The sequence below is a fragment of the Pan paniscus genome, chromosome 4, assembly GCF_029289425.2.
Source record: "Pan paniscus chromosome 4, NHGRI_mPanPan1-v2.0_pri, whole genome shotgun sequence".
In the NCBI taxonomy this organism is placed as follows: domain Eukaryota; kingdom Metazoa; phylum Chordata; class Mammalia; order Primates; family Hominidae; genus Pan; species Pan paniscus.
Window position 1 is genome coordinate 17,450,618 of NC_073253.2, and position 16,042 is coordinate 17,466,659.

The window sequence follows — 16,042 nt, forward strand, 5'->3', positions numbered from 1 at the left end:
GGTGCGCAACTCGTTTGCAGCGGCGCAGCCCAGACGCGCCTGCAGCTGGGGCTCACCCCAACCTCGCTGCCCGCCGAGGTAGCGGAATCGTAGTCGACGTCGGGAGCGGGCTGGACTGGGGTCTGAGAAGGATAGCTGGTGCCAGGGGGTGTCATTCATCACCTCGAGACAGCTCCCTAAGTCTGAGCGAGAGCCCGAGCCCTTCTTATCCAATGGTTCCAAATAAATGAGGGGGAGAGAGAGACAGAGAGAGAGAGAGAGAGAGAGAGTGAGAGTGAGAGAGAGAGAGAAGCCCACGGACAGCCCAGGCGGCGCGGCGGGGGAAGGGGGACGCAGGAATGGAGGAGAGGAGAGGGGAGGCGGAGGGGGGATCTGAATAGAGGGCATTTAGGAAACGTTGGCGGGGCACAGAGTTGGGAGGTGGGGGGAAGGGAGGAACCAGGATGGAGGATAGGAGAGAAATGGGGGTGACTGTGCTGGAGGGGAGGGGAGGTGGGGGCCCAGAGCTGGGGGGAGTCAAGGGGAGGCGGGCGTGTCCAGGCTAGAGGGGAGAGGGGAGGGTCTGCGCCGGAGGGAGGGGAGGGGAGCAGAGGGAGTGCAGGGGGTGGGGAGCACGGAGCTGGAGGGGGTGGAGGGGAGACGGGCGGGGCGCCGGGCTGGAGGGAGGGGAGAGAGGCGGGCGGGGAGCGCGGGAGGAGGGAGGCTGGGCGGGCGGACGCGCGGGGGGAGGGCACTGGGCAGGAAGGGGAGGGGGAGCGAGCGCGAGAAATGCAGAGGCTGCAGCGGCGGCGGCGGCGGCAGTAGCGGCAGCGGCGACGACGGCGGCGGCAGCGCTCCAACTGGCTCCTCGCTCCGGGCTCCGCCGTCGAGCCGGGAGAGAGCCTCCGCCAGCGGCCAGGCACCAGCCAGACGACGCCAGCGACCCCGGCCTCTCGGCGGCACCGCGCTAACCCAGGGGCTGCACAGGCACCCAGAGCCGGTAAGGAGGCGCGCCCGGTGGCCCCGCGCCGCCGCGGACCCGGGGGCCTCCGTCCCCCACCGCGCCGCGCCCCGCCCCGCAGCCCCCAGGCTCTCCCTTCGTGCAGCGGGCAGCGGGGATGTGGGCCCGGATTGGACGGCAAGGGCCTGGGGTCCCTCTGTGAGGGCTCCGTCGCACTTCGGGGATCCCGGGTGATGGGGGGCCCAGAAGTGGGAGGCTTCAGCCGCTCGCATGGTGGAGGGATGAGGGGGGCGGCGAGGTTGGTAAACGGAGCTGGGGGAAGGGGGCTGTCGGGGAGAGGAGCTGCGGGTGACGGGAGGAATTGCCGAATGCGAAACCCCCTCAGTGCGTTGAGTCCCGGGGAGACGGTTCTGTGGGCTGAAGGGAGCGCTTCCGTCATTGGAGCCCTTACCAGCCTGGGAGAAAGCGCTCGGGGCGAGGGGCGCAGCAGCCAAAGATGGAGGGTGGGGGTGGGGTGGGGCGGGAGTCCGGGGAGAAAGAAGATGGGGAATCTGGCCCGATCAGAAGGAAGTGGGTGGCTTTTTGCTTTGGCAAACGGGTTTTCTCGACCCATGGGACTCCTGGATCTTGGTTCTGGGGCCAAGGAATACGAGATTCACACGGCGACGTGCACTCAGAAGCACCTCCCGAGCAGATCGGAGCCCCAGCCTCGTCCGTGGCGGAATTGCCTTCCCACGAACCCGTGGGCTGCCTCGGAGCAGTTTGTTTTTTCGAGCCTTTGGTTCCAAGAATGCGCCAGGCGCCTCCGCCCTGGGTCCCGGCCCCGGCCCGGGCCCGGGGGGTGTGGGCTTGAACCTGACAGCGCGCGGCCCTAACTGGGCTCTGCCCCGCTGGGTGCGTAGGGTTGGGGTTGAGGTTGAGCAGCTTTTGCCCAAAGCGCTAAAGCTGAAACCCGGCGCCCGGTTCCTGCTCCCCCCGCCCCCGTCCCCCCTCCATTTCCAGAAAAATAAAAATTGCGGAATCCTGGATCCGATCGCACGCACAATGCGCGGCTGCAAACCGCATTCTTTTCATGAATATTCATCGAACGCTTGGCCAGGCTCCTTATCTGCGTCCCCAGAGACATTTCCGCCTTGAAACGAACTCGGTGGACAGCCCTTGCCCATGTAATTCTCACTCTGCTGAAATTAGCACAGCGCACATGGGTGCATTTTTTAGTACCGTGTACAGGGTTGACAACACCTCTGTCTCCCCCGCGGCCACTCGCACTGTGGGGCGGGCTAAAACCCAACACTAGCATCGAAATGGCCTTCTGCTATAGGGTTGTGGACCGACCCCCCACCCCCACCTCCCGGGATTACAGCCCGGGCCAACAGACCCCCAGTATACTGCAGGCAAAATGAATGAATCGGGACTGTAATTACCTATTCCTTTGTCTTGGCCTCGCGCATGCGCCGGAGAGCAGGGTGTGGAGGGCCCGGCAGCCCCATCCCATCTCCATCATCCAGCCACCCACTCCCCTCCCGAGCCGAGGAACAAAGGCGTTTGCCCTAAATGTTGCGGGAAACCCTTGGACACCAGTGACAGTTTTTCCCGCCTGTGTGTGTGTTTCTTCTTTTCCAGGCTGTCTGTCATCTTTTGCTTTCTTGCTGATTTCAACTGACCAAAATTAAGATTTGCCTTGATGAGGATGAAGGCAAATTGTGGATTAAATATTTTGTACCCGCACACTGTTATTTTCCTTTCTAGTTCTGTTCATTGTTCTTTTTCCTGTAACATATCTTACTGCAGTGAGGGTGGCTTTCTTAATTTGCATCAATTAACCGTTTGACAGATCTTTTTTGGTCATTTGATTAAGGGAAGGTGGCCTCAAAACTGTCAGTGGGCGTTGCCTCCAGTGACACCACCTGGGGAAAATTAAGACATCTTGGCGTTTATTCGAACAAGATGGCCTACAAAAACCGGAGAGAAGAAAATGATTACCTTGTCGGGATCCTAACCCTTTCTGTTTTCTCTGGACTCCGAACTCATTGTTTCATTAAGGATTCCAAAAGGCGAATGGCGTCCAGATGGAAATCTACTGATGGGGGGAGAAAGAAGGCAGTCGTTGGGGTGAAGCTGGTCGATTAGGTTCGCAATGATTCCTTTTTCCCCATTACCTAACAGAAGCCATGATATACCTTTGATGGCTGATTTTCTTTCAGATGATCTATTTTCCAGGTTATGGCCATTTAGATTTATTTTCAGGTAGTTTGTTTTTACCACACAAAAAGGGACTTATTGTGTATATCAAATAGGAGCCAAATATGATATTTTTTGCAGTGGTAGGTTATGTTTAATAGGGTTTTATGCTTAAGTACTGTCAGTACATCCTGGTGGAATAACGCGTGGCAGCAATGGAAATCATCTCTTTTGTCCTTTTTGATGAGAACTTGATATTGACCACGTTTAATATATCAGGGCCCATCTACTCGCTACGGTGGCTGTCTAGCTGTCTTCTAGGTGGCATGGATTGTACCCTCTGTACTCCTTAGTATTGAGTAGGTTATTATGATTTAGAGAGCTGCGTTCTTTCTTTTTTCTTTTCCTTTAGGTTGTGTTTTTGGCGAGGGGTATGTTGGAATATAGAACAAATTCAATAGCAAATATATACCAGCATGTCCCCAATTCAGTAAATCTTAGGTTTTTGAGTGAGATAGTATTTAAATCGATTTTTAAAAATTATTACAGAATTAAAAAATTTCTATCAGTTCGCTTATTCTTTTAGCCAGCTAGCTTTTTTGCCAAGCTTTAGCAGGTAGAGAAATTGAGCCTTTTGATAAAAAGCACCAACAATGACAGTGGCATTTCTGTTCTTTAACTGGTACTCAGTCTGCCATTGTGACGTGTAGAAGAGAACCTTATCTCCCCACATCACCCTAGTTTAAAGGTCCAATGGGAGAGCCCTAAACATTTAGGCTGTCTATCCTTGGAGGCCTCTTCATAATCCTGGATTTACTAGGATCCATAATCCTCCTGGATCTTATGGTGCAAGAGGTGATGCGTTCTATTTTTTAATTTCACAATTAAGAGCAATTTGAAGCCATTTTCATTTCATGGTCAAGCGGAGTATGACATCAGAGAGAAACTTTCATTTGGGGGAGATTTGATCACTCTAAAATGGATGTCTGTGTTATTTACGGTAGTTTTGTAAAAATTGCAAAATCCACATCCATTTTTAAAAACAAGGTGTCATGTATATACACATGCACACATACACATACTTGTTTATACACACTCTAAAATCTTATGAATAACTTGAAATCAAACTGGTTGGTATAGAATATTATTTTATAGTGCTTTGATACTGGTCTTTGGAACATAATCAATTTCCGTCTTTCTAAATATGTGTTTGAAAGGGAAAGCCTAGCAAGTCTGTTAATAAGCTCACTTCCCATTTATCCCAGTGTACCTGGAGCATTAAGCTAAGACGTTCATCCACAGGCTTAAAAACTTACATCAAGCACTACTGAACTTTACAAGCTGGAATAAACAATGCCTACTAAATAAAAGATTTATAAAATTGTTCTGTCTTATTTTTGTGATCTCTTGTAAATGTTTTTTTTTTTTTTTTTTTTTAAATATCCAAAGAAGACCTGTGAACTATTATTTGTCAGAAGCAATTGCCCTTGGTATCTGATTCTGTTGAAAGAAATGCTTTGATTTGTCCAGACCTTCATCTTAATGTAGTTTGTACCTACTTATTTCACATCTTCTTTCTCTTCTTAATGATGGTCTTAGCTGGTACCCTGGAAACCAGGTAACTGTTGGGGAAAAACACTGAGTAGATATATAGACAACTTGAATATTCTCTGAAAATGGGCATGGAATCTTTATTGTTATATCAAATTTTCTCTAATTATGTCTAATCCTTTAAATTTATTGTATCTCTTAAGACATTAGACAAGCCAGTGAACATGAGCTTTTTTCTTTGGCTTAATTATAGTGGACAACTATTAGGAAGGAACTGTGAGGTTGCAAATGGAATATTTTGAAAGATAAAGTACTCTTTATGTGTTTTGGGGTAATGTTTTTGGAGTGGTTTCTCAGGAAATCGTGTAAAGACACTGGATTTGAAGAATCTAATAATTCCTATTTTGGAGTTGTAATAAGAACTACATATGATATCTAAAAATGACTAAGTGTGGAATGGCTGGCTCTGAAGGGCTCCTCAACCTCTCAGTCTCAATTAGTGATATCAATTACACTGAAAGTGTTTTCAACAACTGAAAGTGTCAATCAACACTTTCAGTGTAATTGACATCACTAATTTCAGTATATTCAGCTGTATTTTTGTTCCAGCTTGATTAATGAAGCCCGGGGGACCCCAGGAGTATTAAGTTAGAAGTAGGATGTCTCAATCCTAAAGGGGACCAAATATCATGGTTCCTATTTTCTGTCCTTGTGTTTGTAGATATTTGAAATTCTGTATTATATGAGAATTAGACTGAAAGTGGATTTCATGATATCAAGATGGCCACCTTCCTTGAATTCCCCAGGTCTGCTTATACTTATACTTATGTAACTTAAGAAGTGGCATTTAAGTTCTCTTGAGAAAATACAAGGGTAGTCTTGAAACCACAGCAGTGCCCAGCCTGCCAAAGGAAGGCTTTTGTGAAACGCCTTTCCAGCCACAGCCTTTGAGGCAGACGTCTAGGTAAGTGTCACATGAGAACAGATGTCTGGTAAATGCTCTCAAGAGTAAAAATCAACCATACAGAGTCCATTTCTCACCAGAATATAGTTCAATTGTAATTTTGAGGAGCCACAAGCCTAAGAAGGAAGCAGTGTGATTAAAACAGCATTCTCCTTTTCCCTCTAGAAGTCAGAAATGGGATGAAATGGGAGGCAGAGAGAATGAAATAGTGTGTTTTTCTTCTGCACCCTAAGGATTTAAATAACATAAAAAATTATTTCTTAATGTTTTACAGACTTTCCATACTCAGTACATTTTTGAACAAAAACAGGGAAAGCTGAGATTTTTTGACTCAACAAGGCCGTCAGTGCTGAGAGGTGGTGATTGAGCAGGCTTGGAAGTCTAGGAATACATTCCTGAAAGCTTTAGAGATTTAGAAATAGAAACCATCTGCAAGCACCACAGGGGCCCAGGGCATAAGGAAACACTTCAGGATAATATAGGAAAATGGTGTGCAGTGGAGAAAGCAAAGCATTTACACAATATTTTCCCCTTATCACTTAAGCATTTTATAAACTCTTTTTTTTTTGGGTTCGTTTTGAAGGAGGCAGGACTGGACTTCATTGGTTTGTGTTTTGAACTTCTGTTTGAAGTAGATATTTCAGCAATTTGTACGTTCTGTAGGGAGTATAATATTTAGAAAGCATGATTTGGAGGGTTAGGCATGGTGGGGATGGACTTTGGAGCCACAGCACCAGGTTCGAATCTTCTCTCAGCCATTTACTGGTTGTATGATCTTTGGTAAATTGCTTACCTTCTCTGTGCCTCAATTTTATTTAGAAAATGGGAATTGTGATACACGGTTACTGTAAGTATTAAACAAAATTGTCATGCACTTAGGACAATGCCTCCTTATATTCAGTGCATCTTTTTAAAGGAGTGCGAATATCAGTTTTCTTTACTGCATCCTTCATCTATAGCTATTCATATGTTTGTTTCAAACAGACCATTATTGCAAGACAGGCTAATGGTGGTGCCTTGCTCAGTAGGTAGAATATAGAAGTCTGTGGTTTAGAAAAGTCCTCCAGGTGTGGTTAAGAATACCCTAAATACGTCAGTAGTTCATGTGGACTAAGTTTCAAAAGTGTGTAGGTTAATACAACCCAGCCTCCATACTGAATTTGTACTTTTTTTAATTGAAGGAAAAAAATGAAAGTCCTTGGAACTTCAGAGACAGGATTACTGCTTTGATATGTTGAGACCTGGACTCACCCTGATTATCTGTATGACCTTGGGTGTAGATGTAACTCATTCAGATTCCTGAAAATCCTTAGCTTTGTTGTGTCTTGAATCAGATGTATCATTAGCATTTGAAAGCAGACTAAGTCATTAGTACTAAGGTTGATAAGCCAACTTAGGTATTTTACATTCCATATTATTCCCACTACCTCCACCCCGCCCCTGCCAAACAGGCATCACATGCCCACCGCCTCCATACCTGGAGTAAAACTGAAAGTTGTATTATGTAGGAATGTAAAGATGTTGTGATCTATTGACAAATCTTTGGAAGGAATTATCCCCGTGGGGACCTTAGAAATCAGGAACTCTGAACAACAAAACAAAAAAGTCTTTGGAATTTCAGATATTTGGGGTGGATCAATTCTGGAACTGGTCTTAACATTTCAGACATTTACTTCAGGGTTATGCCCAAGGATTTGCTTTTGTCCTTCTGGACACTTTCTTGTTGAGCAAAGGTGAATTCACTCTCATTTTGGGTAAATTGTTGTTTAACAGCTTCCTTAAATAGGTTTTTGTATCTTACGGATTCTGGAGGGAAGTCATATATTTTACTCTGTCAGGTGTTCACTGTAAGGAAGGCGATTTTAGATATAGTGGTTATGTCTTTTAAAAAGTTTCCTAGGATTTCAATCCATGTAGATGGAGCTACACGGTACTTCTCCTAAGCCTTGGCCATTTTATCTTAGGTAATATGGACTCTTCGGGGGGGGGAAAAAGGGGGAAGGGGGGCTCTTGAATAAAATGGGTAACCTTTTCACATATTGACATCTTCAGTGTTAATTTAGAGAGAGCGATACTAACTTCCTCAATGAAAAATTACTTATGGAAGAGATCCAGTGTATACTTCTAATATTTCATCAGTATTATGTTAAATTGCTTGTAGATTAGAGGTGCTTCTTGTCATAGTGAACGGAGGCTAATACCTTAAGTCATTCCTTTCTAGTATGATGATTGTGGTTGCTCTTACTAAGGACTATAAATGTAGATTTGGTTGATACCTTCACGTTTCTCCTTGGACATTGCAGATGGAAGTCATAACCCCAAATGTCTTACTTATCTGCAATTTTGCTCTGAGATATGGACCAGGTTCTAGTAGACCCTCTGCCACTGTGTAGTTAGTGTTGCCTGATTAGAAATAAACCAAGTCCTGCCTAAATTTGTCAATCTGTTTTGTTCCGCGTCCACGCAGGATCCATTTACAGAAAGCCAGTGGCTGCTTTTAACCACTATCGAAACCTCAGTCCTTTGTGAGTACTTTCCTTGGAGCAGAAGGTTTAAAAGCTCATGACTAAACACTCATTTTGGAACTCAAAAGAATCTTAGAGAAGTTAGTGGGTTGCTCAGAGTCCCACGAGCTGCTTATGGGCTGCGGGGAAACCCAGGTTATTTCCCCATAAAGCCTCACTCCTGCTGCCCCTCTCTTCTGAGAGAGAAGCAGAGAATGTCTAATTGAGTCACTCTTACTCACTGTCTGCAATGTAAAAATTTTTTTTCTAGCATTTTTTTTTTGTACCCTAGAACCATTAAAAAAAAACCAGTCTGGATCCTATATCCGTCTCATGATCTCCCCCAGAGGAGACCTCTTCGGCCTTTTAATACACCACACATGCCCCAGGGGGACGGTGCAGTCACTACCTGCTGCTACTTCATCCACAGGCCATCTTCCCCTCAACTTACCCCTCTCGGCTTCTTACATTATGTGCACGTGGTTTCCTTTATATGCCAAAAAGTATATGGCATGCACTAAAATAACTTTCTTCATAAAACTAAACTTTAGTTTTTCTAAAATTTAAGTTAAATCCTTGTTTTTCTCCCAAAATGCACAGTGGTTGGGGGCTGGGGAGCTGGCGATGGTGGGTATGTGTTTGAAAAGAACGCCAGCTGGCTTTAGACTTATTTGGGGGCTATAGAGCAAGCGGAGCAGTCAGGCATCCCACCCACCCCTGAAATGCTCGGGGCCCTCTTGGCAGATCCAGTGTGCACATTGTCGTGGCAGGTGGTGGATGGAGAGCTTTTATGCCGATTTCTAGCGTTATCTGGCTTATTGGTTTGAGAGCTGCATACAATGGGATGTTTAATCTTTTTTATTTAAAATTACCATTTATAGTATTTGGGGTGATTTAGAGGACTTAAAAAATCTGTTAGATTCTGAAGTAGTCCTTAAAATATGGAACATAAGTGCTTAAGATGCTAAAACACTTTCTAAAGCATACTATTGGGATGTTTGAAACTGATGTTAGTAAATGTAAACTGTGTGCATTTGTGTTTGGATAATCTGTGATAAGTTTAGTTTTTGATGAGACACAATTTTAATTTCACATTTAAAATAACATATTGAGGTCAATAAGAACAGCTTTGAATTTACATTTTCCAGAGAAACCCACAATTAATAGGTAACTTTTATTTTCATAATGCTTTTAATTATTACACTTACGTAGATTCAGAAATGGATATATTCCTAAAATAAACCAAAATTAAAACTTCTTTGTCTTTTTAAAGAAAAGCTGTGGTTCTATTAGAGAAAAATACTTCTTTTTTAAGTTTATGAAGAAATAGATGTTAGATAAAAACTTTTCCTGGTTGAGCTTTCTAAATTACAAATTTCCTGAATTGCTTGGCAAAGTGACTTTGAAAAGACCCACTTCATTTTTCCTTTGACAGTCTATTCAAAACACCATTGCCACGTAGACTAATACAATAACCAAGGTAAATAGTAACAAGATCTAATGGGGGAAATAGTGTATCAAAAGGGGGAAAACAGTATCCACTGACAGAGAGAACTAGCTGTTTCTTAAAGAGACAGAGAAGAAAGGTTTCCTCGGAGTTGTTGGGTCTTCATAGGATGCTCTCCTGTCCTTCTCTGAGCTTGCCTTGGAAACTGTAGAGGCTGTAGGAATATTTGCTGTCTTTAACCCTTACTAATGTTCTCAGCTATTTCATTAGAGGATCACAGTGTCTGTATTTGCCTTAGGTGTAAGACGATTGGAGAAAAGGAAAATGTAGAGAAATCAGATTGACTTTAGATGGACAGGCAGAGAGTTCTGGAGTGACTTCCCACTCCTTAATTCTGCAATGCACCCAGAAGGCAGGGTGAGGTTAGGTGATCACCTGGGTATTTACTATAGCCATTATTACTGTGATTAGATAAAGTGTCCTGGAATCTTCTCTGAATAACTCATTTTTCTTTTTTTTTTTCTTTTTTCGTTTCGCTCTGTCGCCCAGGCTGGAGTGCAGTGGCGCAATCTCAGCTCACTGCAACCTCAGTCTCCTGGGTTCAAGCAAGTCTCCTGCCTCAGCCTCCCGAGTAGCTGGGATTACTGGCACCCGCCACCATGCCCAGCTAATTTTTTCGTATTTTTAGTAGAGACGAGGTTTCACCATGTTGGTCAGGCTGGTCTTGAACTCCTGACTTCGTGATCCACCTGCCTTGGCCTCCCAAAGTGCTAGGATTACAGGTGTGAGCCACCGCACCCGTCCTTTTTTCTTTTTAGACAGTCTCACTCTGTCGCCCAGGCTGGAGTGCAGTGGCGCAATTTCTGCTCACCACAACCTCTGCCTTCTGGGTTCAAGCAATTCTCGTGCCTCGGCTTCCCTAGTAGCTGGGACTACAGGTGTACGCCACCAAGCTTGGCTAATTTATATATATATATATATATATATATATATATATATATATATATATATATACAACATTTTTTTTGACAGAGTCTCGCCGTGTCGCCCAGGCTGGAGTGCAGTGGCACGATCTCGGCTCACTGCAACCTCCGCCTCCTAGGTTCAAGCAATTCTTTTGCCCCAGCCTCCAAAGTAGCTGGGCCTACAGGTGCCGCCACTATGCCCGGCTAATTTTTTTGTATTATTTAGTAGAGACGGGGTTTCACTATATTGGCCAGGCTGGTCACAAACTCCTAACCTCAAGTGATCTGCTCTCCTTGGCCTCCCAAAGTGCTGGGATTACAGGTGTGAGCCACCATGCCCGGCCAATAACTCATTTTTCTAAGGAAGAAAGAATCTCGATTAACAATTGGTGATGACAGTGCCTCCCAAGGCTTCTCATAATCACCCAACCTCAGGTAAACAGGGTGAATGCCACCCTATTGACAGGAGGTTTATTGTGGCACTGGGTTTTGCTCAGTAGCCCTGGTGATCTGTTGTTGAGAACCCAAGCTCATATTTCCCAAGGCTCACCCAACTGGACTTTAGAAACCTGGTTCCAGAATTTTCAAATGTTTGGTTTTCAGGCAAATAGTAACAAGTGTTTGTACCAATGTTCTCCAGAAGGTTGTTAAGACAAGATTGATAATGCTTCCCAGGTATGTGTTCTTTTTCTGACTCACAGCTGCATGTTACTAGTTTTCCTCATCTGACCCAATGAGTGACTGATGGAAAGTCTCATTGAAGGTTTGGTTATCCTTTCATTGGTAGAAGAGACAAAAACAGGACAGAAGTGGCTTATTCCATTCACCTCTACTTTTCTATTGTAACTGGATTTATTTCTGCCATCCAGACAGAGAGCCTGGGCTTTGATTTCATGCGTACCAAAGTTTTCTGGGTGGACAGGTACAGGGGGTCATCGTAAGAGAACTCAACTGACCACAATGCAGAGAGAGGTAACTATCCAATGGATTGGTAACATGGTTCCACTACGGTAAGAACTGTAGTGTTAAATGAAATGAATTCTTAATGGGAAAGGAGTCCTATGAATATTTCTAAGTTGTTATGTTTAACTTAACTAACTCTTAAATGCAGGGAATTTAACTAAAAAGTGAATTTAACAAAGAAGTGAATTTAAAAGCCAACAAGCTTCATATCTCTCCACCTCACCCCAAACCCGTGTTAATTAGCCCTTCTTGCTTAAATCAAATCGCCTTGTTGAAATTTAATGCTGTGACTAGCAATGTATTCTTTGACCATATCCTTGTTTCCAGCAACAAATACTGCCATGTTAAGGGGAGAAGGAAGTGATGGATAGAGGGACCAGTTGGCAGATTGGGACACACATACAAACACTATTCCTTTAACTTGCTTTCTTTAGACCTGTAGTTCCTACCTGTGAGTCTCATTTCTGTATTGATCCGCATTGGCTAAGCACATGACTAAAGCGGGATTCTTTGTCTTTTCTTCAGTGAGCTAGCCAGGAATCTCAGAAAAAGGGCAAAGAAGTCCAGAATGATGTAATGCTGCAAAAAATGTTACTGCTGTTTCTAAGGGGAGTGGAAGAAACCCAAGCCAGTTTTGAGTTGAGTGTGCTTCCTGTTGGAAGGGGGTGAGAATTCAGAGATGTATACCTATTTAAAAAAAACAAAACTCTTAGGATATCACACAGCGTGGCAAACCAGCAAGCCCTGACCTGTTAGCAGTTGTTTGCATAGTTTACCAGGTAGAGAAAGCATCCACAGATAGAACCAAATGTTTGAGGACACTAACATGCACTGTGGTTAGTGTGAGGTTTAATTGGCTGGGGACACATTTCCACTTAAATCTGATTCTGATAACACATTTAACTACTTCCCTAGCTAATTACACAGTTCCAGGCTTGAGAGAGGAAAAGGCACCTGTGAGCAGTGGCATGTCTTGTTAAATAAGGTTTGAAAACCCTTCCGAAAAGGAAGAAATGGCTGTACTTGGGGACGTTTGAGCATAGTAATTGTGCAGCCTTGCTCCTGGCTGAGGGGAGGGGAAAGAAAGCCCTTCGTTTCTGCTCCAAGAAGTGTTCAAATTCCCCTTATGTGGGCAGAATTTTTGGTAAGTACAACACAGGAAGCAAAACTGCATTGTTCTAGGTCAGCAGTCAATGACCTCTTGTTTCTGAGCCCCTCTGTTCCCTCCTCACTTTGTGTTCAGGGGACGAAAGCACAGAGCAGAAGGGGAAGGGAAGTCTGGGAGAGGCTGGGAAGATGCACCCGCATTAACACAAATTGGGGAGGCACCAATGCTCTCCTCCTGTGTCTACTCAGGCTGCCATAACAAAATAACAGATGGGATAACTTAACAAAAATATATTTTTTCATAGTTCTGCAGGCTGGAAGTCCAAGATCAACATGTTGGTAGGATTGGGTTTTTTTTTTTTTTTTTGATGGAGTCTTGCTCTGTCACCCAGGCTGGAGTGCAGTGGCACTATCTTGGCTCACTGCAACCTCTGCCTCCCGGGTTCAAGCAGTTCTCTGCCTCAGCCTCCCAAGTAGCTGGGATTATAGGCATGTGTCACCACGCCCAGCTAATTTTTTTGTATTTTTAGTAGAGATAGGGTTTCACCATCTTGGCCAGGCTGGTCTTGAACTCCAAAGTGCTGGGATTACAGGCGTGAGCCACCGCACCTGGCCCAGACTTGAGTTTTCTAAATTAGTGGAATGATCCTGGGGAAGCTCATTTTAAAATCTCCTACCCAGAGTGGCAATGGTAGAGAGCCCTTCTTGTTCTGGACAGAAGAGTTGACCAGATGCCTAGGCCACTTTAAAATCGTATTCTAGCATCTGTGCTTTCTTTTAGGGACTCATTAGACAGACTCTTAACGGTGGAACAGATTTTACTGGATAGAGACTTGGGGTTGAAGACAGAAGGCAAGGGCTTGAATAGAAGCAAGTGCAGGAAGAGTGGTGGGGGTTTTGACAGAAAGTTTATGAATCAGTGGGACACCGAGGAAAGGGAAGTGTGTGTCGGGAATCATGGAAATCCTCCATGACTATAGAAACCAAGGCTAATGAATTTTGGGGCCTTTCCAAGCAATAAAACAAGTAGTGATACTTACAGGGATTCTTTTGAGGGGCATTCTCAACAAGTGTGGATGTGGGTAAGTCTACACTTAACCCTTTTGAGAGGGTCCTTTTTATTATTATTTTATTTTATTTTTTGAGACAGGGGCTCACTCTGTGATGCAGGCTGCAGTGGTGTGATCTCAGCTCACTGCAACCTCCGCCTCCTGAGTTCAAGTGATTCTCCTGCCTCAGCCTCCCAAGTAGCTGGCATTACAGGTGTGTGCCACCATGCCTGGCTAATTTTTGTCTTTTGTTTTAGGGGAGATGGGGTTTTGTCATGTTGGCCAGGCTGGTCTCCAACTCCTGACCTCAAATGATCCACCCGCCTTGGCCTCCCAAAGTGCTGGGATTACAGGCCACTGTGCCCAGCCCGAGAGGGTCTTTTTAAAACAGTTTACGACTTTTAGGCGTACCCTGTCAAGTAATTCAGTTATTGCTTTCCTGGCTCAAATTTAAGGTCACATTACGTTAACTCTGGCAATACAAATATTGCCTCATGAATCCCCAGTGAAATTGAGAATAACAATTTAATTTTACTACACTAGATAAACAAACCACTGGTCTTAAAAATAATTGAAACGATGCTGTTTAATGTCTTTTATAACAACTTTCACTGAATTGTTTTCTACATAAAACATAGGATGTAAGTTATTGTAGAATTTAAAATTTTTAACTTTTAAAATTTATGCAGTGTCTATTTTCAACGCAATGTCAGTGAGGACCTTTAGCACTCACTTTCCTGGTAGATAGCACCTTCTTCCAATCATGCCAGAAAACTAGGCTTGTCTCCTGGAATTCCCCATATGGCCTCCTTCCTGGGTAGTGAAACTCACATATGTCCATTTCCCTCTACTTGAAGCCATTAATCTAGTGGAAGCTTCTATCCTCTCCTGGATCACTGCCCTAATACTCTCCTAAATCCAAGCATGACATTCCTCTGCTTAAGATTTTAGACCTAACTCTCCATTAAACCTGGAATAAAACACCAGCTCTCAGCATGTTCACCTTCTATTTTCGTCTCTTACCTCCGTTCCTACACACTCTCTCACCCACCCTCTTCAGCCATACCAACAGCCTCCCAGGTCTCCCAGGGCTCCGAGCTCATGCCTACTGCTTTTTCTGCCTGGAATATTCTTTTCCCCACTGTTGAAGTTACTCCTAGTTCAGATCTCAGCTTAAATGTCACTCTTGCAAAGATGTTCCCACACCTCCTGGCACTGGGCATTTTTGTCCCTGCATTTGCCAGAATTGATGAGATTATGTAACGTCTCTGCTCCTCTAGATTAAAACATCCAGGAGGCAGGGATGTGTCTGTTTTGTGGACCCATAACAGTGCCCTATAACAATTTCTGATCCATACCAAGCACCCCATGTCTGTTCAGTGTTGAAGGTTGTCTACAGTACATTATGTTCATGGAGAGCACGTGTCTTCTGAACATCGCCTTTGGCAGCTGAGATGACTTCCATAAATGGGCCAAAATTTCACCTCATCAGTTGTGCTTACTATGAAGATGAATAGCTGATGAACTCCAATTACAGTAATTATTCTGTTTCCAGGCAATAACCTTAGCAGTAATTGTTCTAAAGCCCTGAGACATTACAAATAATGAGTACTGATGGCTCATGCATCTGAGCGTCCTCCCAAGGTAGAGTCTGAAATGAAAAATGAAGCTGTGTATTATTTGAGGGAGACAAATAGTATTACATTGTGGGAACCTTTCAGAAACACAACACGATGAGTGAAAGCTGAGGATGATTGTGGTTACACTCCTTGCCTGTCCTTCCAGGTTATTGAATGCTTTTGGTCTGCTTTGGATCAATCATTATTGAACAACTTAACTGAATGCATTTTAGTAACAGCCTTTGTGAAGCTGTGAACATCAGGCCCCTAGAAAAGCAGGTGGCTTGAAATCTTTACACATTAGTCAATTATAAACCTAATGAAGTAAAAACGAATTTAGCTCTAATTCTGTGCTGTGACTACTTACTCTGCATCGTGAGTTCTACGAGGTTAGGACCTTGCTTTGTTCATCTTTGGATGTCAGTTTCTAGCACCTAACCGAACCTGTGGTCCAGTAAAGGGCTGGATACGTGGAAGGGCATGTTTCATGGTCATGTGACATCATGCTGTGCAAATAAGGCACATTTCAGAATGCTGTCCTTTTCTTTACTTTCACGTCTAGGAACCAGCTTGTAATGAACCTTTGGCAAATATCACCGTGGATTTTTCTTTTTCTTTTTTTTTGGAGGAGGAGGTGGGGCACAACTAAGACATCATTTGTGATTTACTCCCCCTCCTCTTCCATGTCACATACCTCTTAGATGGTCAACATTCACCTTCTGCTGTCTCATTTCTGAGACACGAGACAGCCA

At 44.4% G+C, this 16,042-nt stretch overlaps 1 protein-coding gene across 1 annotated transcript in view; it reads left to right on the forward strand.

Moving 5' to 3' along the window:
• The first annotated feature begins 752 nt into the window (after positions 1-752).
• Positions 753-16,042, forward strand: part of BASP1 (brain abundant membrane attached signal protein 1) — a 59,967-nt gene continuing 44,677 nt past the window's right edge. Inside the window, exon 1 of the mRNA XM_003821965.5 lies at positions 753-979. The gene's annotated coding sequence lies outside the window, so the exon portion shown is untranslated. The remainder of the gene's footprint in view (positions 980-16,042) is intronic.